We start from the raw sequence: 26,293 nt of genomic DNA, 5'->3' as shown, positions 1-26,293 counted from the left end.
CAATGAGACACTCCTTTTAAAAAGCTTTGCGCTGCTGAACTTGGGGCACCTGAGTGGCTCAGTCCGTTAAGCCTCCGACCTCAGCTCAGGTCATGATCTCACGGTTGGTGAGTTCAAGCTCCACGTAGGGCTCTGTGCTGACAGCTCAGAGCCTGGAGCCTGCTTTGGATTCTGTGTCTCTCTCGCTCTCTGCCCCTCTCCCACTCACTCTCTCAAAAATAAATGTTAAAAAAGATTTTTTTAAAGACCTTAGCACTGCCTAGTGTTCAGTCACTTGACTGTCATTGCTATTATTATTTTACCAACTTACTATTCGCTACAAAAGCCCTCCCCACGTTGGCCCTTCCTCCTCTCCAGCTATCTATCTTGTTACTGGCCGATCTGTAATCCCAGGTTTTGTATCTGAAGGACCCACTTCGTGCCAGCCCCCAAAGCCAAGGGATTTACATATATTCTTTAATCATTCACAACTCCATGAGATAAGTACTGGCATCCTCATTTTACAGAGAAGGAAACTGAGACTCAAAAAAGTTAAGCAGGGCCCCTGGGCGGCTTAGTCAGTTAAGGGTCCAACTCAGTTTCGGCTCAGGTCATGATCTCATAATTCGTGAGTTCCAGCCCCACCCCACCCCCCCCACCCCTCGCTGTCAGCACAGAGCCTGCTTGGGATTCTCTGTCTCCCTCGCTCTCTGCCCCTCCCCTCCTTGCTCTCAAAATAAATAAATAAACTTTAAAAAAAAGTTAAGCAACTTGGCCAAAGTAACCCAGCTACTAAGTGGTGGAGTCCATAGATGAAATCAAAGTCCATCACACTCCAAATCTGTTTTTTTAATGACTACTTTCTGCTGCATTTATCCCACCTTATTTCCCCTAAAGTTGCTGAAACAATTTTCTGGCCCTGCATGCTTTTCCAGAACCTCACCACTTCTCCATCAAGAGGTGGAATCTATGTCATCTCTCCTTGAACCGGGGCAGCACCCTTTGGTTGCCTCCGCTGAGTCTGGCACAAGTTAAGCTATGTGATTTTCAAGTCTAGGTCATAAAAGAAAATGAAGCCAGGGCACCGGGCGGTTCAGTCGGTTAAGCCTCTGACTTCAGTTGAGGTCGTGATCTTATGGTTCATGGGTTTGAGCCCCATGTTGGGCTCTGTGCTGACAGCTCAGAGCCTGAAGCCTGCTTCAGATTCTGTGTCTCCCTCTCTCTCTGTCCCTCCCAACTCATACGCTATCTCTCTCTCTTTCTCAAAAATAAATAAAAAACATAAAAAAAAAAAAAGGAAATGAAATGAAGTTTCCGTCTGGCAATCTCTTTTAGAGCACACACCTTTGGAGGCCTAAGCTGCCATTCAGAAGTTCAACTACCTGAAGCTGCCACGCTTGAGAGACCATGAGAAGAGATCACATAAAGATAGAAATGCTTGGGGAGCCCCAGCCATCAGCCATCTTTCGAGCACCTCCAGCAGTCACTGCACAGAATGGAAAGGAGTCGTCCTCCCCAAGTCCTGCCCAAATTGCAGATTTGTGAACTAAATCAATGATCATGATGACTGAAGCCACTAAGTTTTGGAGTGTTTTGTCACACACTAATAGAAAACCAGATCACCCACGCAAACCTCTAACACTATTTAATCACTTTCATTTCCCCTGACAAACACATCTCTCATGGCCCTCTTCACGGGAGCAATTGCTTCTGCCTACAAATCACTACCAGCCCAGGATGCCTCAGCCAGCGCACACACATCCTCATTTAAAGAGTTACTTGGCTTTCAAGAGTCATTGTAGGTATTGTCATTTTAGTCATCTTTCCCAAATTTGGAAGTGAGTGGTTAAGGACCCAAACTGCTAGTCAAAATGTCTAGACTTAAACTTTTTTTGTTCACCGCTTCCAACCTGCAGGACTTAATGTCTCCAAAACCCCTGTGCCTACAAAAGGGAATAATAACAAAACCCTATTTTGGTATTATAGCGATTCATTTGTAGCTCCCAGCAAAGTTCCTGCTATTTAACAAGAGTTCAATATACAGGGCGCCTGGGTGGCTCAGTCAGTTAAGCGTCTGACTTCAGCTCAGGTCATGATCTCACGGTTCATGGGTTCAAGCCCCCCGTCAGGCTCCACACTGTGGAGCTTGGGATTCTCCTTCTCCCTCTCTCTCTGTCCCTTCCCCACTCGTGTTTTCTCTCTCTCTCAAAACTAAATAAACTTAAACAAAAAAGTTCAATACATGTTGCTGTAATTAGAGCACTCATTATATTGCATTGCAATTATCTATGTTTTTGTTTGTTTCCTCTTCTGAACAAGAACAGTGTGCCCTCAATGCCTGGCACGTAAGATATGCAAAAAACATTTTTGTTAAATATATAAACAAATGAATGAACAAAGAAACAAACAAAGGAAGGTGAACAGGTATGTGTGCTCTAGCCTCCTTTCAACTCCTCAGATCTAGTGTGTAAGAGGGTAAAATGACAGAGATCTCCACTCCTGTGGGAGGCAGTTCCAGCCATTACTTCTGAGACTCCCACACACCCAAAGCCAAGGGAGCATCCTCACTTGGCCAGGACAACCTTTTTGCTTCTGACACTCCAAACCAGATGCCAGGACTATAAGGAAAACCAGTGCCAAAATGTGAGATGGCCTCCAAATGCAGATTCTCTTTCCTCGTCTAACTATTTTATAGCCTGCCATCAAGACGCCTGACCTTGCCAAGTAAAACCCAGTTAATCGTTTACAATGTCAGTCTCCTTTATGGACTCCACGATATGGCAACGCCATATGGTGGCGATGCTGTAAAAGGGACTCTGCTCTTTCCTGAAAGCAGGTTTATGCTGCACTTAGCAAATAATGCGCCTCTTGCCTCATGCGTGATATTTCCCCACTGATTTCTGCTCAATCTAAAGAAATTGAGAGAAATTATTAAACAGCAGCATAACTTTCATTAATAAGGTGAGAAACCTACACTTAATTTTCACTTAATTTTCATTTTCACCGTAGAATTTACATATATGTAGATACATAAAATTCTCATTATAACAGTTAACAAGCTATGGATACGTTGGCTGAGCTCCAATAACTGCCGTTGCAAGTCTATGCCTTCCCCAAGTACCAATGTCATTCTAGTACGCCTTAATTTCAAGATCCAGAAAACCCCAATGCACCAGTGGGGCACCTCCAGCCTCGGCATAAAAGTAAAAGTTTAAATATTTATTAAATGAGTAAAATTCCGGGTGTTGGCTGTCTATAGTCATAAATTGCTTTAAAAGCAAATATGGACTTTGTCTTACTGTTGTTATTATTGTAGATTCTATGCTTTTTGTAAGTTAAATCATTTCTGCATTCTTCTCTGAAAGGAGTTGTCTGAAGGCTGCAGAATGCTGAGAGTTAGAAAGATTTCTGAGGCGTGGCACCACATTCTCTGATTGGGCAGCTGCTCTCGAACGATGTGGGCCTTTTGCTGTTGACTCACCAGAGGGCAGCAGCTTTGCAGCTTGATGTCAGCACACAAGAATGTCAGACACTTCTCTTTGCCAGCCACCCCCCCACCCAGCCCCCAGGAGTAGCCCAGAATTAAGCAAAGCTGTTTGGGTTAGCTTCTGACTAGCCTCCTGGTTGGGTTTCTCGCTGCCCTGGTTACTGTGCTCCAGCAAAGAAAATCCCCACCAGATCTCTGCAGGGGAACAAGAAACGTTTCCAGCTATGTGTCTCTGGGGATACCAATATAATTGCCCGAGGAAGGTTTGGATATTTGGGGGAATGGGTACATTTGGGGGCCTGGGTATGGTTTTCTGGGTGCCCCTTTCCAACACACACACACACACACACACACACACACACACACACACACTTATCTTCCCTAGAAAGAAAACAATACAGAAAGAACCTTGCAAACAAGCACTAGCAAAATTTCTAGATTCTAAATGGATTATGCGTTGCTTGTACTCCTGGTATTTGATCTGTTTCAATCTCCCCCACATTTCTGACTTTCCCAACTGAAGCCTCAGATCTAGTTCTAGCCTAGCTGGGATATCCCCGAGGTCCTTTCTACCCTACCAGTCTATGTTCGCATGAAATTAGACAACAAAGAGCTTTCGGAAGGGATCAGTTTCTTGATGATGCCCATGGGACCCAGCAGAGCTGTCTGCCCCACAGTAACTAGTCCCAGCTCCTGAGTACCTAGTTTTATATGTGACCTAGTTTCACATCTCCTGTCCCACCATCTCCCCATTTAACAGAGAAAAGAGTCTTGGTTCTAAGTTAATTAACATGTTCATATTTGCTGTTTTTAGATGGTTCTTGTGGTTTTAGGCAACTGAAAGCAGTAAGCAGACAGTACATTGCATACCCACTTAAAGTAATTGTGGCCAAGGTCAATTAAACCAGTATAGTTAAGCCAAGGTGAAATTGATGGGTCACAGCAACTAAGTCTGTCCTAATTCAACTTGCAAAAAGCGTGGGGATCCCAGAGCTTAAGGCTGTTTGATTCCGGGGATCCCAGGGCTTAAGGCTGTTTGATTCCCTTGATGCACTGATATTTGAGGCAAAATCATTCTCTGTGATCTCACCCTCATTCCACTTCTTTAACCCGAAGGATGGCACCAGCCTCAACTCCCCATTCCACTTAAATGTCCTCCAGGATTCTCCAGTTTGCTTATTGCAGTGAACTAAATTGTGGCCCCTAAAAAGACATGTCCATGCCTAATGCCTAGAACCTGGGAATATGGCCTTATTTGGAAAAAGTTAAGGATCTGGAGATGAGATCATTCTGGATGATACGAGTGGGCCCTGAATCCAATGGGAAATGTCCTTATAAGAAACACCCAGAGGAGAGACATGGAGGGGGCCTGGGGAAGAGGACAAAGCCATATAAAGATGGAGGGAGAAGTGGAGTGATACAGCCACAAGCTAAGAAACTCCTGAAGCCACCAAAAGCCAGAAGAGGTGAGGAATGGGTCCTCCTCTAGAGCCTCTGTGGGGAGCACAGCTCTTGCCAATGTTTTGATTTTGGATTTCCTACCTCCAGAATTGTGAAGACCTTTCTGTTGGGTACTTAGTTATAGCAGCCACAGAAAACAAATACAGTTATAAACTCAAATACCTTACAGGAATCATACAAGCAATGAAATGAGCAAGCAGTCCAGATAGGGAAATCGTGGTTTTAGCATCTCATGTAATTTTTCATTAACTGAAATTGATCATCTCAAGGCAGGGAAACAACAGGAAGTACAAGTGGTCTTTAGCAAAAGTGAGAACAAATATCCTAGCCAAAAGTAGTATCTATAACCCAGACCCACCTAATTGTTACCATATGAAAACATAAGCCCAGCATGGTCACATATTCCCATTTTTATTGGATTTTTATTTTAAATCTTTTGTATTTTTTTTTTTTTGAGAGAGAGAGTGATCCAGAGCATGAGCAGGGAAAGGGAAGAGGAAGAGGGAGAGAGAGATTTTTTTAAGTTCATTTATTTATTTTGAGAGAGAGAGAGAGCATGAGCAGAGGAGGGGCAGAGAGAGAGGGAGGGAGAGTCCCAAGCAGGCTCTGAGCTGTTAGCGCAGAGTCCAATATAGGCCTCAATCTCACAAACTGTGAGATTTTTATGACCTGAGCTGAGACCAAGAGTTGGGTATTCAACTGATTGAGCTACTCAGGCAGCCATAAATCTCCTACATTTTAAGTGTTGGTTCACAAACCAAATAGGCAAACTGCACTCTGCAGGCCCAACCAAGTATGTTTGAGGACTGAAGTATGACCACAAGTGGCCAGTTGCAGGGAGCACTTTGACTCTTATAACAGTATTTAAAGTATGTGCTACCAATAGTTCATGATAAAACTAAGACCAGGGCCTTGTTTTTCTCCTACTCAACCTGGTCTGCCAACCCACACCACTTACATTCAAAATCTTTCCCATCGTTGGTGTAGGCAGAGAGAAATATTCTGTTGAACCCTAAGACAGTATATCTCCTTCCTCCTTTTAGGCCTTCTAGGCCTTGTGTCTTAGTTTCTATATGGTAACTTAATTTGGACTCTGACCACTTAGAATCTAGAAGTCGTGTGCGTGCGTGTGCGTGTGTGTGTGTGTGTGTGTGTGTGTGTGTGTGTTTGCATGTGTGTCTTGAAGAGGATTACAGATAGGTACCCTGCAGTAAGAGTGATTACTTTAGAAGGAAAAATAAAATAAAATTATTCACTAGGGACAAGTAAAATTCAAAGGCCATTTTTCTCTGCTTATTTTATCCCATAATATTAAAATATATTTTTACTAAAAGGATTGGTATTTAGGTCAGATAAAACTGAAGATATAAAACTCAGACATAACTTGATATTGACACAGCCTCTGTATTTACTTTATTAAATGTTGCTATTTCTTTGATCATTTATCGAATCTCTAGAGCTACCCATTTCCCAATTCAGACAGTAGGTGTCCTACAGAGCACTATAAAGTAAGCCATGGTTCAACTAGATTGAATTTTTCAGTCTGTCCATAAAGGTGATTAGGAAGATAGTTATGAGCTTTGAAAGTACCACAAAAATGAATGCAAGACAAAGATTGATATTGTAGGGGCACTTGGGTGACTTAGTAGGTCAAGCATCAACTCTTGATATCGACTCAGGTAGTGATCTCACTGTTGGGAGATCGTGGGTTTGTGCCCCATTGGGCTCTGTGCTAAGTGAAGCCTGCTTGAGAGTCTCTCCCTCTGCTCCTCCCCCATTCATGTTTTCTCTCTCTCAAAATAAATAAATAAACTTAAGAAAATATTTATATTATAACTCTTGGTTGAGTCTGTAATTAGGAAAGAAAGTTGTATATAATCAATATTCATAATTGATCCCTATGTTCTTATTGAAATATTCTAAAAATAAATAGGACAGACTTTTGAAGGGTCCCTCTAAAAAATTTAAAAGATTTTCAGAAATAGAAAGAGAAATGAGTTTCCCTACTGGTGGAGAATTTTCCTTTGTCAAATTAAAGTGAAGGATGCAAAGAATTCTACCAACTCAATAAGAAGACAACCCAATTTTAAAATGGGAAAAAGATTTAAATAGGCATTTCACCAAAGAAGATGTATAAACGGTTTATAAGCACATGAAAATGTGTTGAACATCACGAGTCATTAGTGAAAGGCACATCAAACCCATAATAAGGTACCACCTCGACCCACTAGGATCAAATCTGTCACCAAGACAATGAAAAGTGTTGGTAAGGATAAGGAGAGGCAGGAACCCTCCTTAATTCCTTGTTGATAAGGATATAGAGAGATGTAGCTACTTTGGGAAACAGTTTGACAGTTTCATGTGGAGTTAAATATTAATTTCCATACAACATAGCAATTCTCGTCCTAGATGTCTCCTAAGGAGAAATGAAAAAATGCTTCTACATGAAGACTTGAACATGATGCTCCTAACAGCATTATTAATAATAGTCAAAAAGTGGAAACAGCTGAAATGTCCATTAACTGGTGAATGTATACACAAAATGTTGTATGTCCATGCAATAGCATGTTATTCAACCATAAAAAAGAATGAAATGCTGATATATATATGTGAATATATATATGAAACATTATACTAAGTAAAAAAAAACAGACACAAAACACCATGTATTATATGATTTTATTTATATGAATTGTCCAAAAAAGATAGTCATAAAAATAGACAGTTGACTAGTGGTTGCCTGTGCCTGGGGTGAGGACGGGAATAACGGGAATGGGGTATCCTATCGGGATGATGAAAATGTTCTAAAAATATTGTAGTTATGGTTACACAGCTCAGTAAGTTTATTAGAAGTTTATTAGAAGTCACTGGATTGTGCACTTAAAATGGGTGAATTTATGGTATGTGAGTTAAATTTCAATAAATCTGTTTTAAAAAGTTAGAGAATCATTAAAAGACTAAAACCTGACATCTAAAAATTTTCTCTTTTATCCTACAATGAATCTGTCAACAAATTTGTCAATCATTCCTACCAAACACCTCTTATTTTTTTATCATTTTTGTATTAGTTTATTTACTTTGAGAGAGAGAGAGAAAGCGCAAGCCAGGGAGGGGCAGAGAGAGAGGGAGAGGGAGAATCCCAAGCAAGCTCCACACTGTCAGGACAGAGCGCAATGCGGGGCTCAAACCCACCAGTCATGAGATCAGGACCTGAGGCGAAATCAAAAGTCATACGCTTAACTGACTGAGCCACCCAGAGCCCCATTTTTATCATTTTATGTATTTCTTTTTTTAAGTTTATTTATTTATTTTGAGAGAGAGAGAGCGTGCGTGTGAGCAGGGGAATGGCAGAGGGAGAGAGGGAGGGAGGGAGGGAGAGAGAGAGGGACAGAGAGAGAGAGAGAGAGAGAGAGAGAGAGAGAATCCCAAGTAGGCTCCACACTGTCAGCACAGAGCCCAACTCAGGGCTTGAGCCCATGAACATAATCATGACCTGAGCTGAAATCAAGAGTCTGACACTTAACCGACTGAGCCACCCAGGCACCCCTCATTCTACATAGTTCAAAATATAACATGTACAAAATAGAACACAAAGAAAAAATTTTCTTCCACTATTTTCCCTCAGCCCCCAAATGCCCTTTCTTGGAAGCAATCATTGTTATTTGTTTCTTGTGTGTCTTTCTAGAAATATTTTATGCATCTCTAGAAATATATATGTATGTGTATTCTACCCCCAACACAGACACATACACACACACACACATACACACACACACAGACCCACACACACACAGACACACACACACACACTCTTTCCCACAGCTTGCAGCATATTATACATAGTGTTCTACACATTTCTTTTTTTTTACTTAATAATCAATAATCTAAATTTCAGAATCTAAACATATGAATCTAAATATTACTCAAATCTTTTCCGTCTTTACTGTCCCACTTTGCTTGGACCCACTGTATTTTACTTATTTTGAGATGCCATCAGTTATAAAACACACTGGTATTTGGGGACCATTAAGAGAGAAAAAAATGCTGCCAATTAAATTATGACATAAAATTGATTGTAAGATACATCTCAGTTTCGGGGAAAAAAACCCATAATGTTAACAAGTGCATATATATACACAAACATGTAAATAATAAAATATCATATTACAACATTGTTTAGCATCAGACATTGACCCTGGCCCCTTCTCAATTCATACTCTCCTGCCAGAATAATTTTTCTAAGCTCTAAGTTTAATCTTTTCATTTATTTCTCTGCTAAAGATCATTTATGGCTTCCCATTGCTACAGGATGAAGTCCAAATAACTCAGTGTTACAAATGTCAGTGTTACAAGACCCTTCCCTTTCCTGGCTTCATTTCTTTGCATGCTCTAGACAGGCCCAACTATTGACTCTTCCTCAAAAATGTAGCATTCTTTCAAAATTTTGTGCTCTTGTACATGTTGTCCTCTCTCGCCTGGAATACACTTGACCCTAACTGGGAGGACCTAGCTAAATACCATTTGTCCTCCAAGACTCATCTCCGGGAAAATCGCCATGAACTTCCCCAGTTCAATTAAATGTCCTTTTTGTACTGCCACCCTCGCTGTGCTTAATTCCATCCAGAGCACTCCCTGCCCAGTATCAGGATTTTTTGCTCCCTTGTCTGTCTTCACCACTCTTATTTTTCTCGCATCACCAGGGATTGCCACAGTGCCTAGTCCACAGTGAGCATTCAATAAATATTTATTGAATGAATGTGTACTTTAGCCCCTGGAAGTAATCAACACATCTGCAATAAGGGAGGTGTGGTCAGCTTATTATAGGGGAAAGTGCACACTGTATCTGAAGTCAGAGGATGCCGGTTACAGGCTCTGAACACTTCCTTTTTTTAATGTGTATTTATTTTTTTAAATGTTTTAGTTATTTATTTTGAGAGAGACAGCATGCAAGCAGGGAAGGAGCAGAAAAGAAGGAGAGAGAGAGAGAGAGAGAGAGAGAATCCCAAGCAGGCTCCACATTGCCAGTGCGGAGCCCGACATGGGGCTCAATCCCACAAACTGTGAGAATCTGAGCTGAAGTCAAGAGTCAGATGCTTAACCAACTGCAGGCTCTGACATTTTTTTTTTTTAATGTTTATTTATTTTTGAGAGAGAGAGAGAGAGAGAGACAGCGTAAGCAGGAGAGGGACAGAGAGAGAGGGAGACACAGAATCCGAAGCAGGCTCCAGGCTCTGGGCTGTCAGCACAGAGCCTGACGCGGGGCTCGAAATCACGAGCTGCGAGATCATGATCTGAGCCGAAGTCGGACACTTAACCAACTGAGCCACTCAGGCACGCCTCTGACACTACTAACTCTCTGATCTTAGTTTGATGAGACTTGGTCTCATCATCTAAAAATATTAACAGTAACCACCAGCCTAGAAGGGAAGTGACTGGCATGGAGTGGGTGCTCTAAAGACAGCAGCTTTTATTAGAGTGACGGGAACATCCTATGCCGCTGAACAGATTTTGTTTACCCTGAAAGCAGACACACCACGGACATGTGTTGTACTACCAAACGGACTTTGTTTTCCCGTTTTTATTTTGTATCAGTTGAAAAAGAAAGTAACGCCTTTTGACAGACTTGAAAAGAGGACATATAACCATGTTTCAGAAATCAAGACGACAAAAAGACACACAGCTAATTCTTGCTCCCAACTTTACCCCAGCTCCAGTAGGTAATCACCTGTAACCGTTTTTTGTTTGTTTTTATTGTGAGAGAGACCGCATGAGCAGGAGGAGATAGGCAGAGAGAGGGGGGGGGGATCTTTAAAAAAAAAAAAAAGTTTATTTATTTATTTTGAGAGAGAGAGAGAGAGAGAGAGAGAGAGAGCAGGGGAAGGGCACAGAGGGAATCCCAAACAGGCTCTGCACTGTGCAGAGCCAGATGTGGGGCTTGATTTCATGAACAGTGAGATTACGACCCGAGCTAAAATCAAGAGTCGGAGGCTTAACCAAGCCACCCAGGTGCCTCAAGAGAGAAAGAGAGAGAGAGAGAGAGAGAGAGAGACATCTAGAGAGAGAATCTTAAGCAGGCTCCAAGCTCATCCCGGAGCCTGATTCGGGACTTGATCCCACAATCCTGGGATCATGACCTGAGCTGAAATCTCAACCGACTGAGCCACCCAGGCATTCCCACCTTTAACAGTTTTTTTTTAAATCCTTCTCATGTTTATTCATAAGACAAATACAAGCACATATAAATAAATACATATTATTCCCCCCTTTTTCTTACACAACGTGTGCCGTGTTATATATATACGCTATTCTATATGTTGCTCTTTCCGCTTAATATCTAAAGGAATTCTGTGACCTTCTAAGTTTGCCCTGCAAAATTCCAATCAAGTAGACAGGTCATGGAAAGGGCTATCTTATTTATCGCTTTTGCATCCTGGCTCTAAACTATAAGCAAAAGTTAAAGGCTTGACTCACAGCTTCAACCACAAAGTAACTATATGACTAAAACAAGGAGCCGTTTGCCTGCCTGTCGCGCCAAGCCACAGGCAAAGAAACCCCAGCCCGGCTGAAAAGGTACAAAGAACGATGCAAACAGCACTGGCAGGCAGGCTAGTCGGTCTTTAGCACCTACTATTGCCTACCTAGTTTTCATCACGTAAATGATAAGAGCCTTCACCTTTAAAGGAAATGATTATTTTCAGAATTGTAAATAGCTTCCATTTGGGGGCTGTGACTCAGAACAAGATCTGCATTTTTTTCTTCCGAGAGCTGGTAGCCTCTAGCCTACCAGCCTAGCTGGTAGGACAAGGGGATGTTTCGGGCTCTACAAATACCTCTTATTCTTTCAGTTCTGTTGATCACATAAATGATAAAGGTACACGTACAAGAATATTAAAACATTTGGCAAAATGAGGATATTAGAATAATAGACCTTTCTTTCACCGGCAAGTTTAGTTATGGCTCAGATTGCCCACGTCCCCTCTGCCTTCTGATTTCTTTCTCAGGCATCCATCACCTGAGTTGGTGACCCAAAGTCCCAAACTCTCCTCCAAATGGCCCCAGTTTAATCACTATGCCCCCCACTCCAAGTCTCTGACTGCCCACTGCCCTTCCAGAAGTGCTCCACATGAGCAAACAGACTAGTTAGAAGTCAGCACACACAACAGATTCTCTGTCTCATACACAACAAACCACGTCACTCTGACCCCATTTGTCATGTGTACGCACTGCAGGGAATTTAGCAGGAAGATTAAAGATGAGCTTGGAAGAGGACAGAAACTTCCTGATGTCTCAAAGGGATTGTGTCTGACCCATAAGCCCAGCAAGTGGGAACCCAGGTCACCTGTCTACACCATTCAGACCGCAAACACTGCAAATCCAGCAGGCAAAGAAAAATAAGTGCAGGAAGCTATGGGAGTCAGCAGCACAGGCATCGAATCCAACACAGTGACACGGAAGGATGGAGGGTTATTAGGGCAATAAGGTGAAGCCTCTTAGCAGCTGATTTCTCCAGAAACCGTAAGATATTGGCACAATATACTTACTATTAGTGTTTGAGCCAGAACAGTAGGAAAGTCTGAGGAATGAGCTGGGAATGGCCAGGTGGAGAAGGGCAGAGGGAACAAAACACACAAAAGCACTAAGGCTCTAAGTCTGGAAATAACAAGGCATTTGAATACCTCCAGACAGTTCCATGTGAATGCAGACAGAATACCCGGAAGCCAAGGCCAGCATCATGGTGAGAGACGAAATGAGGCTAGAGAAACGGCCAGCTGGTGAAGGATTCTGTGAGGCCATGCTCAGGATCTTGGATTTTAACTTGAAGGCACTACTGGGAGCCACTATAGGATTTTAATCAGAGAATAACAAGATCAGATTTAAGTTGTGGGAAGGTCAATCATAGCATATAGATCACGGATTTGAGTGCTGTGTCCACAGCACCTACTATTCGACTGTCCAAGCTAAGCTGTAACCTCAGTGAAAGCAGGGAGTATATCTGCTGTCTCGTTATATCTCTGGTACCTGATACAATGCCTAGCACACTGCTGGTCATGAATGAATGAATGGACGGTGGGATCCAGTCTCATTCGTCTTTGTGTCCCTAACGCTTATGTAGTGATTAGCACCATGGAGGTATTTGATAAAGATCTGTTGAATAAATAAATAAATACTAACTTCTGCCTCATTCTCTCCCAACGCTCCCCTAAAACAAAAAAAAATTGTATAATTTACCCAAATTCCCTATATTGTTTGCCTCTTGTATGCTGTTCCCTCTGGAATTCCCTATGCCTCTTTCCTTTCTATCCTCTGAGTTGCACTTATGCCTCAATACTCGGCTCACATTTTACCCACTTGGGGGTCAGCCCCTAACCACTATGCTGACCCACACAGGATTCTTTCTGACCTACTTATTCCTTGGTTCTGGTTATATACTTTCTCATTTGTATAGTTTTTGTTGCATTCATCACATTTGTAGTATAATTTACTTATGTGTGGCTTTAGATTTTGAGTGTCTAGAGGACTGTCTCATTTTGCTTCCTTAACACCCCTCCCAGCTTAGGTCTTGACCACAAGAGACATTCAAGCAATGTCTTTCTGAAATTTAATTGTATATTATTTGAAGCTCTTCATTTTTCATCACTTCTGAAATTGATTCGCTTCAGGGTTTACCGTCCAGTGTGTTAAGCAACTCTTCCTTTTCATATCCTAAAGTCACCTCAGGCTACCTTCAGCAAGGGCTTTGGGAGCTGGTGAATAATTCTGTGTCCACAGAACCTATCACCCTTGTGATTTCCTCTCTGTCCTCTCTCCTTTCATGTCTGAAGATTGAAGAGTCCAAAGTCAGATGAGGTAGCCCCTTAATTACCGTTTTTTAAAAAACATTTGCCCTTCGGACACCATCTTTACCCAAACTATCCTGTAGGAAACTTACAGAAGCCAAAACCACAGTATTCTAGGAACAAACACATCGCACAAATGAAAGGTAATGCATTTTGTCTCATTTACCACATTTTTTCCCAGTGCATGATCATGATTGTAGGTTTTTGAAGGAAAAGCTATAGATCAAATCAGAGTCGTGGCAATAATCTCTGTCTCCTTTTCATAAACAAGAGCTCAACTCCCAGTGCAGCCCCCCCTCACCCCCACCACATGTCTCTTTCCCTGATTACCATTATGGCCACCAACCACTATATACAAGGATTTCTTCCAACCCTGGTTACCAAGCATTGTGTTCAGCAAGATGGAGTGTGCAACTTACTCCTTCCAACTAGAATAGATGAAAAAGGGTGCCTGGGTGACTCAGTAGGTTAAACGTCTGACTCTTGATTTCATCTCAGGTCATGATCTCACGGTTTGTGGATTTGGGCCCCGCATCAGGTCCCACACTGAGAGCACGGAACCTGCTTGGGATTCTCTCTCCTCCCCCCTCCCTCTCTGCCCCTCCCCAGTTGCTCTGTCTTTCAAAATAAATAAATAAACTTAATTAAAAAAAAATTAGAATAGATGAAAAAAACTAGAAACAACTGTCAGTTTTCTCTAAAATTAATCATTTTCCATTTTGCCATTTCTATTTCTAATTCCTGCTCTCAAGGTTTAATAATCATTATTATTGTATTATTTAATAATCATAATACTTGTAGAATGCCAGATTTATGTCGGGCACTATTCTAAGTGATTGGTATTGTATACATATAGTTATTTAATCATCATGAAATCGAGATGAAATTCATACCATTATTATCTCTATTTTACAAATGAAGAAACCAAGGCACAGAGAAATTGGGTAATTTGTCGATAACACATATTCCAAATCTAATATGTGGCAGAGTGGAGATTTTAACCTATGCACTCTGACTCTTGGCCTAGAGCTGGGGTTTGGTGGAGAGAAAGGGGTAGGGAAAGCAGACAGTTTTATCTGAGCCTTTGCACTATTAGCAGTGACTTTGGGTGAATATGCAAACTTGCTGAGCCTCAGTTTTGATGCCTGTAATTTGAAGACAGAAATAGACATTTCAGGGGCACCTGGGTGGCTCAGTCAGTTAAGCGTCTGACTTCAGCTCAGGTCATGATCTCACACTCTGTGAGTTCAAGCCCCACGTCAGGCCCTGTGCTGACAGCTCAGAGCCTGGAGCCTGCTTTGGATTCTGTGTCTCCCTCTCTCTCTGCCCTCTGCTCATGCTCTGTCTCTCTCACTCTCAAAAATGAATAAATGTCAAAAAAAAAAAAAAAAAGAAATAGACATTTCAACAGTTTGTTGAGAGTAGTAAATATAAACACGCATGTAAAATACCTGGTTGACTGAAAGTACTTCACAAATGTCACGTCTCTTTCTCCTTCACCCAATTAGTTCTCTATTTTTACATTGTCACAACCATTTGAGAGCCACCGCCAGAAACCACATGGTTTACTACCCAGTCCTGTCCTATACCAGCTGTGTGAACTAAAGCCCCCATTTCCTCTACTGTAAACTGGCAATCATAAAACCCATTGTAAGATTAAGTGAGATCGTGTTTGAAAGGCTATTAGCACAATGCCTGGCATATGGTAAATGCTCAATAAATGACAGAAGCTATAATGATGGTGATGATAAAGAAGAGGAGGGGATTATGAAGGACTAAGGCAATGATGTTTTCAGCTCCATTCTCCCTTCCCCCCTAAAAAAACCTGCCATCTGCCCTCCAGGGCTATAAGAAAAAGAAAAGCGTGCCACCGTTACTTCCTGGAAGGGGGGAAATTACTTGAAGCCCCAGTGACCACACTCAAACACAGCAGTCTCAACCTTCTAGTGCATAAAATCATCTGGGACATTTATTAAAATTGCAGAAAGCACAAGTTCTGGTCAACAGAAAAATGATGTGGGCCAGAGAACCGGAGATCTACACTTTGAACCAGCTCTCAGCTGATTGCTTTGGTAGCCCTGGGATCACACTAAAATCACTGCCTTGGGATTAAATCAGCACATTTACTGCCTTGAACCAAGATTATTTCTAAGAATCTAAACAGGACTTTCAGTGAGATTTAAGATTGATTGTTGTTTGAAGGGGATTATTTATTAGGAAATATTCATTACTACTGACCAATTCAAAGTATTGTTCAACTACCGGACAGTTTAATTCTTGAGAATAAAATAAATAAATAGACACTCCTTTGACAAATATATGTGTACTCAAGGACATGTGAGTATTGATCTCAGGACTTTGAAGTATCCATAAAAGAACTGCCAGTTTATTTTCATTATCTCATACAACCTAGTCTTAAATTTCAGCCTGCTAGCCTATAGATGGTTTCACCCAAATTTACCTACTGTTACAGAAAGGATAATGAATTTGTGCATTGTGTAATCCTAAAAGGGCTTTATTGTTTTATTCAAACTTTATTCCTCGTACACTCATCAAGAATGTTTCCATGCGGGGACACCTGGGTGGCTCAGTTGGTTAAGTGTCCAACTGCAGCTCAGGTCATGATCTCATGATTCGTGGCTTCCAGCCCTGCGTCAGGCTCTGCACTGACAGCTTGGAGCCTTCTTTGGATTCTCTGTCTCTCTTTCTCTCTCTGCCCCTCCCCCGAGCATGCATGCGTGCACGCTCTCTCTCTCAAATAAACATTTAAAAAAGTATATAAAAAAAGAATATTTCAATGCCCTTCATTAAGTTCACACAATGAACAGCTTCAATATTGGTAAAGAAAATGTATGCATGGATAGTGCCACTTGTTAGATTAAGAAGTTGAGGGGGACAAGTTTCCATTTCCACAGGCCAAAAAAAGTCAACATAATGAATTCATTGTCATCAAATGATTCTGTGCCTGAATCACTAGACTTTGTCTGCCATCAATTAAATTTAGTCTATCTCTGTTGGTTTAGAAAAAAGAACTCTTAAAGATAAAAAAATAAAATTTTCATATTTCACTTATGGCCATGAAATATTATTATTATGGCTTCCACAGTATTATTAAGAAGTTAAATCTAAAGTCCTTCCACGGACAAATTTAAGCTCACAGCCCAGTAAGGCAGATAAATTCATCTTTACTGATCTTAAAAAAATTTGACACATTTGATAACTTTTCATTATTTCTGGCCAAGCCTTAAGTAAACCAAAAAATACAGGAAATCTGAGAGGTGGTTCTTAATATAAACCAAGGAACTTCACTCAGAGATAATGCCTTTTATAAGGTTTTTCTAGTATTTTTCAAACATTTGTTATGCAAGGAATTAAATCAGGTGCATATCACCAATTCCAGATCTCCTTTTCAACATCACTTTGATCAACTATTTTTAATCCAAACACTTCTTGTAACGTTTGGGAGTAAAATGTTTTTTTTTTGTTTTTTTTTTTTTAATTTTTTTTTTCAATGTTTATTTATTTTTGGGACAGAGAGAGACAGAGCATGAACGGGGGAGGGGCAGAGAGAGAGGGAGACACAGAATCGGAAACAGGCTCCAGGCTCCGAGCCATCAGCCCAGAGCCCGACGGGGGGCTCGAACTCACAGACCGCGAGATCGTGACCTGGCTGAAGTCGGACGCTTAACCGACTGCGCCACCCAGGCGCCCCGGGAGTAAAATGTTTTAATTTAGCCGTTTACAAATGTTTGAAATTAATCATTGGCTCAATTTCATACCAATTTAAAGAAAAAAATTTTAAGAAGCTTAGTTTATGATTTTAAAAATTTTAGGGGCACCTGGGTGGCTCAGTCGGTTAAGCGTCCCACTTTGGCTCGGGTCATGATCTCACGGTTGGTGGGTTTGAGCCCTGCATCTGGCTCTGTGCTGACAGCTCAGAGCCTGGAACCTGCTTATGATTCTGTGTCTCCTTCTCTCTCTGCCCTCCCCACTCATGCTGTCTCTCTCTCTCTCTCTCTCTCTCTCTCTCTCTCTCTCATAAGTAAACTTAAAAAAAATTTTTTAATTTTATAGCCCATTAACATTTGTTTCAAAAACTAGTTGGGGTCTTATTACATCTGTAATGTCTTAGCCCTACAGTTGAATGTTTTCAATATTATCTTTTAAAATTAGAGGTTAAAAGCATCTATTTCAACTTGCTATTTATCCTATCCCTTTTAAGGGAGAAGTTATTTGTCTAAAAAAAAGTTGGAGGGTGTTTTTAAAGACTAATGGACCATCACAAATTAGAATCACGTGATAGCTTTGCTCGGTTGACAATGTAAGAAGCAGGTGTCTATCGGGTTTCTCTTTGGTTTGACAAGCAGGTGTGCGGTACGCTGCTGTTGCTGATCCAGTCAGACACCCAAGTTCAGACAATGGCAATCCACAGTTCCTAGTCATTTTTGTTTATTCTAGCTAAGGAACGCCTGTGAACTCCATCCAGTCTGGGGAGTCTGCTTGCTCAGGGACAATTTTACTGGGTACATTCAGTGGTGTTTCAAAGTTTACAAGGATGAATATATATATATATATATATATATATATATATGGTTGACTGATTTTCTTTTTATAGAGCCTGACCTCATCTCTTGAAGCCTCCTGGAAGGCAGTATCAGTGTAATCTATGTCTATTCAAAGTAGATGTTGAGGGGAAAGTAATTCTCCAGTTTAGTGTATTTAAATTAACCTACTACTCTTACTCATGTATAGACATTCTAAAACCATGTTTTGCACTCAACCACAGTTTGCACTGAACTGAATCCCACGGTAAGCTCTAAAAGAACACATATAAAATATAAAGAATGCTGCTTCTTGGCCTAGGGTCCTTGGGCCCTCTGATCCTATGTGAAAATTCTGTGTGTGTGTAATTGTGCATTTTCCTGAGTAGAAGAACCACAGTTTTCCAGAAATTCTCAATAGGGCACATGATTGCAAAAACTCTCTGACATGGAGAGAATAATAAATGATTGCTTGTCCTTGCTTTACTACCAAGTATAATAAAACATAGCAACATTGGATTCTTATGCCCCTTCATAATCGCATCAATAAAAGGCTGATTCTTAGGCCTTTCTCCTCTCCTCAGGGTTACCCTGAGCCTCACTCCAGTAAGAATTTCTCAGGAGGCCAGGCCCTTTTGAGGGCTCTCTGGAGGGTCAGTTCCAGGGACAGAGCACTGGTGGAACACCAGATGACTTTAGATGGCACAGGCATGGCAATTAGATAAATTCAGATGGCTACCAAATGTCTCCCTTGACCTTCTCTTTTAGGTCTTCCTGTGATGGCAAAGAAATAGTCCAGTTGGTGTCAGGATTATTTTTACCACCTCTAGAACACTCCCTAGTCTCTCTTTTCAACAGAGAGAGCAAGCCTCAGGCTCAGTCTTCAAAGGCATATATATCTGGCAAGAATTTAATGACATCTCTTTACTCATGGCATTTCTTTTTATAATTACCTTCTCTTTAAGGCAAATAATATTGGTTTTCAATTTACAGCTAGTGAGAAAATTTATTTTTTAAATGAATGTATCTAATTGGAAAAAGGGGAGACAAAATCATAAAAATAAATGATAGAAATTTGGAAAACACTAGACCCAACAGCTGCTAATCAAGTCATGCTTTTAATTTTTGACATTGTCTTTTTGTTTTTTAATGTTTGTATTTTTTTAATGTTTCTATTTTATTTTTGAGAGAGGGAGGGACATAGTGCAAGCAGGCAGGGGCAGAGAGGGAGACACAGAATCCAAAGCAGGCTCCAGGCTCTGAGCTGTCAGCACAGAGCCTGAGACCGGGCTCGAACGCGTGAACCGTGAGATACTGATCTGAGCTGAAGTCGACACTTAACCGACTGAGCCACCCGGGCACCCCAAGACCGACTGTCTTTTGGAAAACTCAAACTAGTTAGGACAAATGTTATAGCCAACCATAGAAATTTCTATTAACCATCTCTGAAAAATAAGTGCAAATGGTGAGGGATGTCTTTAATATTAATCAGTTAGGATGTTTTCCAATGCTTGTAATAGAAAACACAACTAAGGTGCACCTGTGTGGCTCAGCTGGTTAGGCGTCTGACTTCAGTTCAGGTCATGATCTCATGGTCCATGAGGTCAAGCCCTGCATCCGGCTCAGCGCTGACCATCAGAGCCTGGAGCCTGGCTTGGATTCTATGTCTCCTTCTCGTTCTGCCCTTCCCCCACTCATGCTCTGTCTCTCTCTGTCTCTCAAAAATACATAAACATTTAAAAAGAAAGGAAGAAAGAAAGAAAGAAAGAAAGAAAGAAAGAAAGAAAGAGGAAGAGAGAGAGAGAAAGAGAGAGAGAAAGAGAGGAAGGAAGGAAGGAAGGAAGGAAGGAAGGAAGGAAGGAAGGAAGGAAGGAAGGAAGGAAGGAAGGAAGGAAGAAAACACAACTAAAAGTTACCTTAACCAGTAAGGACTGTCTCCTAATAGTTTCAGAGCAGATTCAGTCAGTGACTCAGAGACATCATCAAAACCCAGGTTCTCCGCCATTCTTAGCATGTAGTTTTGTCTTCAGATTTATTCCCTCATGATCTCAAGACAGCTTCCAAGACACCAACTCCTCATCTAACAATGACCAGATTCAGGAAAGTGTGAACCACTGTCTTCTGGCCCTTTCAAGAGCAAAGGAAACTTACTCAAAAGTTTTCCAAGTTTTCCTTCACATTTCATTAGCAAGGTTGTACCTCATGCCTGTATCTAAATAACATCACCAAAAAAAAGAAACTACCAGTTGGGTCTTAGCCCAATCCCCATTTGCCCACCAGAGGGACTACTGAAGATACCGGGCCTAATAACAGAACAATATTGGGGTTCTCTTGCCAAGGAAGTATGAAGGGAATGGCTGTTGGGTAGGCAATCCACATTGTTTGCCATGAGCTTGCATTATTAATACAAGATTTTAACAAGTCTGAGGGGTACAAAAAGGTTAAAAATACAAGGTTAAAAGTAGAAGATGGTAGTTTTTTTCAGGGTCCATATAGAGCAAACTCTCAAAAAAATAATAATCTTAGGGGGGTTAAAAAACACTGATTAACCAATAATCCTTTTCCCCTATCCCAACCCCTCAGATATTGTGAGCAGGAAAAAGATATGCAAGGGCAATACCACCTCAGTAAAAAAGCGGTTATTGTTGTTCTTTTTAAGAATTTGATCTATTTTTTAAGGCTGCACAATAGTTTTCATGGGGAAAAGATAAAATCATTATTGGACTTTGTTAGACCCTTTCATTTTTAAAAGAAATTCACTTACATGTGGAATCTGTCAACGGGCATCTTTATGTCACCCATGCATAGAACGTATAAATATTTAATCTGCCCTGACAGGAAATTTTAGTGATAGTAAATGAAGTAGGATATAAACCTCCAATTCACCGCTCTCAGGTTATTTGTGTTATAAATGCTTTCTAAGCATAATTCTTGGCTTTATTTCCCACCCTAGAATGAATGGAATTAAAGAAATGGCTGAATTAGTATCTGGACGGAGCCATGAGAAGACAGGAAAGGCCATTCGACAAATATTGCAATATTGCTTGAGCATGTAAGGGATATCAGGTTCTTTGCATTTATTCTGACTCAATAATAACTCTTCAAGACAGACAATTTTGTCCAATTTTAAAGATGTAAAATTGAGGACCAAAGAAAGGGAGTCATTTGCTAGAGTTTACAGAGCTAGTAAAGAGTGGAACAAAGATTTGAACGCAAGGTCTTTCTGAATTCAAGTCCCATATTATTTCCATTGAACTATCCTGCATTTGTACAGCCCAATACCAAAGGACAAATTCAAGAGGTTATAAAGTGGGTTCAAAACAACAAGTTAAAAGATGTAGAGGAATAGAAAACCAAAAGTCAAGAACAAATCTAGACAACAAATAGACATTTAACACCTACTGTATGCCAACTGGACTAGAAAAGAGACTGGAAAACCTCTCTAGACATGGTGGAGGAAGGGAGGGAGTCAAGAATCAATAATGACTCTAAGATACTCTGAGATCTAAAGGGAGGGGCTTTTTATATGTTCCTTGGTGTGGGGCCAGAACAGGGAGTAGGTGTGGCTGGGACTTGGGGATAAACAGGCACACCTGGGGAATAAGGAATGTACTTTGCAGGGTGGGGTTGGGGGAAACCTACTTTATGGTAAGGTTGCCTTTTCACCGCTAGGTAAAATTTCCCTTACTTTACACTTCTATGGATCTGGGGGCAAAGTCTAGCTACCTAACTCTAAATTAACTGACAGACTTTTTCTCCTTGATCACGGACGGCTCCAATATTTCCATGGTTTATACATTGGTAGAACTTATTTTTATCATAAATTTTAGTAATTACAGTTCATCAGGAATTATTAAAGCTATGATAGTATTACCATATTTGAGATCCCTCCGGGAAAATGATTTTAGCATTTCTTTTGCTCACATAACAAAAAGTGGGGCATTGTTGCCTGAGTTGTCATTTGAGTGTCAGTATTATCCAGATATCTGTCACTTAGATTAAATATCATTATCACAGTTGTCGGTCAAAATAATACCACATAGTTTCAGCCATATGACTCATTTGTAGAAAAGAATGCAATTTCTTTTAGTGTATCAATTTTAACCTGCCAATCTTCATAATGGCCTGCATATTTTTCATTAGCCTCTTTCATACTTATCAGTGCTACCAAGAAGACTTGGCAGATATCTGTATTTATCCAAACCTAAGGAAAAACAATGCTAGTGCTAGGACATATTTTCAACTTGGGCTTACCAAAAGCCGATCTAGTTTCAACCCAAAGCGGGATATACCCCGTGCCCTGAAAAGCAAGTTGGGAAAATCCCAGGGGGCCAGACCATGCAACAAAATTTCCCAGCAGCAAACCAATGCCACACTCCTACTCACCCCCTTTCACTCTCTGAAAGTGCAGAAAATGTATACTCCACATGCTCTTGGTCAAAGGTCAGAAGGTACTTTGAACAGTCTAATCCTGCCGATCTGTGGGAAGTGTACATAAATTCATCTTACTAAATATAATTTAGTAAGCATCTCATTTCTCGAAAACCATTAAACTCATTTTTCTAAATGAATTGTTCAGTATTTAAACATACTTTGGAATTAGCATGCAAAAGTTACTGGTGGTAGATTGTATTGCTTCTTTTACAAAGATAATATGAAGACTGTCTGCCTGATCAAAAGCTCTGAGCCTGGAGTCAGAAAGTCTTGGGTTCAAGTCCTGGCTCAACCATTTGGTCAAGTTACAAAACCTCCCTTGATCTTTGCATCTAACACATAAAGATAATAAATTTTATTTCAACAAGTTGTTGGTTTGACCCCAGTGAGATGGTACAAATAAGTGGTTATAATAGTGGATGGCCTTTAAGGACTATAAAGAAATGGTAACAAATTTAAAAAGCAGTAGACTCAGTCAAGAGTCAGAAAGGAAATGTAGGGTCACCTGGGTGGCTTGGGTCGGTAAGCATCCAACTCTTGGCTGCGGCTCAGGTCATGATCTCATGGTTCATGGGTTTGAGCCCCATGTCTGGCTCTGTACTGGCAGTGCAAAGCCTGCTTGGGATTCTCTCTCCCCCTTCTCTCTCTCTGCCCCTACCCCGCTCATGCCCTCTCTCTCTCTCTCTTTCTCTCAAAATAAGTAAACTTAGAAAAAAAATTTTTTTAAAGAAAGGAAATACATTTAAGATATAGAGTGATTATTTGACTATTGAGAGAAAATTGAAGGTTTGGGTATTTTAAAAATTCCATGTAAAATATAGAGCAACCACTCTCCAAATACCAAATGATCACCACATCTTAATCTGCAGCTTTGACCTCTACTCCAAGCTTTAGACTCTGATATCCAACTTCCCACAGGTCCTTCAAGACTACCGTTATTTCCTAACTTAGCAGAGGGTACCCATAATTCACTCAGTCACATAATTCAGAAACCTGGCTGTTATCCTAAAATCCTCCCTCTCATGTTCCACCCCAAACATCTAGATCAAGGTCAAAAGAGCTGTAGTTCTTGAACCTGGCAGAGTTTCAGAACTAGGGTGTTTTGTAAAAATACCAAGTCTACCCCAGAGATTCTGGTTCAGAAGGCCCGAGGTATGTCGTGGGAATCTGCATTCAAAAATAAATAAACAGGGGCGCCTAGGTGGTTCAGTCAATAGAGGATATGGCTCTTGATCTCAAGGTTGTGAGTTCAAGCCCCACATCAGGGGTAGAGTTTACTTGAATGAATGAATGAACAGACAAACAAAGAAACAAGACTTCACAGAGAATCTGATGTTCATGGAGATTTAGGAGCCACTGCTATAGTGTACCTACTAACCAGGTCTCATTTCTGTACCTTCCTCACATCCTTACTATAGCTGTTTTACTACAGACCCTCATGTCTCTCCTGAATACTGAAATTACTCTATTAGTGGTCATCTTGCATCCAGTACCCCTGGCCCTTGCCACATTCAATCTATCCTTCTCAGTGCTGCAAGATTTATTTATCTGCACCTAAGCTTTAGAGAAGAACAAACCCTTGCATTACTAATTAACAGGCCTAAAATCTTGAGCAAGTAATGCATCTCCCTAAGACTCCATTTTCTCATCAGAAAAATGAGGATGATACTAATACCTATTAAAGGAGATTAGGGGCTCCTGGGCGGCTCAGTCAGTTAAGTGTCCAACTCTTGCTTTCAGCTCAGGTCATGATCTCACAGTTTGTGGGTTCGAGCCCTATATCAGGCTCTGCACTGACAGCACAGAGCCTGCTTGGGATTCTCTCCGTCCCTCTTTCTCTGCCTCTCCCTGGCTTATTCTCTCTCTCTCTCTCAAAAAATACATAAACATAATTTAAAATTTTTTTTAAATGAAGAAGATTAAATGAATTAAATATGTAAAGTTCTTAGTACAGGGACTGGCATATAGCAAGCTGTTACAATTATTATCATCATCGTTGTTCTGACATAAGTCTAATTATGTAATTTCTGTTTCATGTCCCTCTCCTGCTTACAAGCCTCTTCTTCAGTGAGCAAATCCCACACTTAGAACTTCTGGATTCCAATTCCCTTTCTCCAACCTGGACTTTAAATTATAAGCAGTCAGGAAGCATCCTATGATATTGCACGTCTTTCCAGATTTCCTCCCGTGGCTCACTCCCATGCCTGGATTATGTGGTTCAGCCAAATGGGAAGATCTAGTCTGTGATTTGGATCTTCCCCTGCTCAGGTCTGACTCCTCCAACTACCAGCTAACCAGAGTGAAGTATCCTGACTCTAAATGAAGTTAATGAGCACAATACTCTATATGGTTTGTACAGCACCATATTTACCACAGATCCATGGTATACATAATTATACACTCTTCTCCAAACATGAAGTTCTGAGTGATTCCTGCCTTAGCCAATAGCTAAAGTTTAAGCTCAGGTAGAAGTAAAGATGGATGTAAAAAAGGTAGAAGCTCAGGTAAAGGGGACCAGGGGAGAGATGTCATTTTCCGGGGGTGGGTGGGTCTTGTGGTCAGATCAGCAAGAGTGCCGTTATTCTTTATTGAAAGTGAAACATCTCGATTTCAGGAAGGTACATTGTGGTTGAAGCTGTACCCCCAGCCTGTGACTGGGGGGTATCGAAAGGGCAAAGGGAAGCAGAGTGAAGCCCTCAGGAAGAGAGATTAGTACAACACACACAAAAGGTAATGACGATGGTAATGATAGCTGACTTTTATGGAGTATCCATTATGGATTTGATGCTATGTTAATTCTTTCACAAACATTTTCTCCAACTGTCACAATAACCGTACAAGAGGTTGAGTGCCAGATGGAAAAACTGAGTCTCAGAGGAGGTAAGAGACTTGTCCAAGATTACACAACTAGTAAAAAAAAAAAAAAAAAGCCCACCCCCAACCCCACCCCACCTCCCACAGGAGCCCAGTCATAAAAACACTTGAAGGAGACATTTTAGTTCACTGAGCACAGGCATGTGCCAGGGGCCCTTGTGAATCAATTTGCATGCTGTGTTCAGAATAGCAATTAGTGCCTGTTTCTTTCATCCCTAGGATTCCCCCCGCTTTTCTTTATTTCAAGTTTTTATTTAAACTCTAGTTAGTTAACATATATGGTAAACTTGGTTTCAGGTGTAGAATTTAGTGACTCATCGCTTACATATAACACCCAGTGCTCGTCACAAGTGCCCTCCTTAATGCCCATCACCCATTTAGCCCATCCTTTGCCCATCGCCTTCCATCAACCCTCAGTTTGTTCTCTGTAGTTAAAAGTCGTTTATGGTTTGCTTCCCTCTCTTTCTCTTTTTTCTTCTTCTTCCCCTATGTTCATCTGTTTTATTTTTTTCCTTAAGCTCAACATATGAGTTTGGTTCAAGCCAGACGGGGCCAAGCCTGGTGGTGGCAGGTGAGGCTGGAGCAGAGAATGACTTCACTATTTCAAGTCCCAACTCTAGGTTGGCAATACAGTCTCAGACACTGGCTTACACAACACTATCCTTTTAAATCACACAAGA

The 26,293-nt window shown here is 41.0% G+C and overlaps 1 long non-coding RNA gene across 1 annotated transcript in view; it reads right to left on the bottom strand.

Moving 5' to 3' along the window:
• LOC116738437 overlaps positions 1-26,293 on the bottom strand; it is a 123,203-nt gene that overhangs the window by 41,097 nt on the left and 55,813 nt on the right. The window contains exon 8 of the long non-coding RNA XR_004344382.1: positions 22,692-22,784. This is a non-coding gene — a long non-coding RNA (uncharacterized LOC116738437). The remainder of the gene's footprint in view (positions 1-22,691; positions 22,785-26,293) is intronic.

This window comes from Lynx canadensis, chromosome D4, assembly GCF_007474595.2.
Source record: "Lynx canadensis isolate LIC74 chromosome D4, mLynCan4.pri.v2, whole genome shotgun sequence".
Classification (NCBI taxonomy): Eukaryota; Metazoa; Chordata; class Mammalia; order Carnivora; family Felidae; genus Lynx; species Lynx canadensis.
The sequence above is the reverse complement of the archived record's forward strand: the minus strand, read 5'-3'. Positions and strand labels throughout refer to the sequence as shown.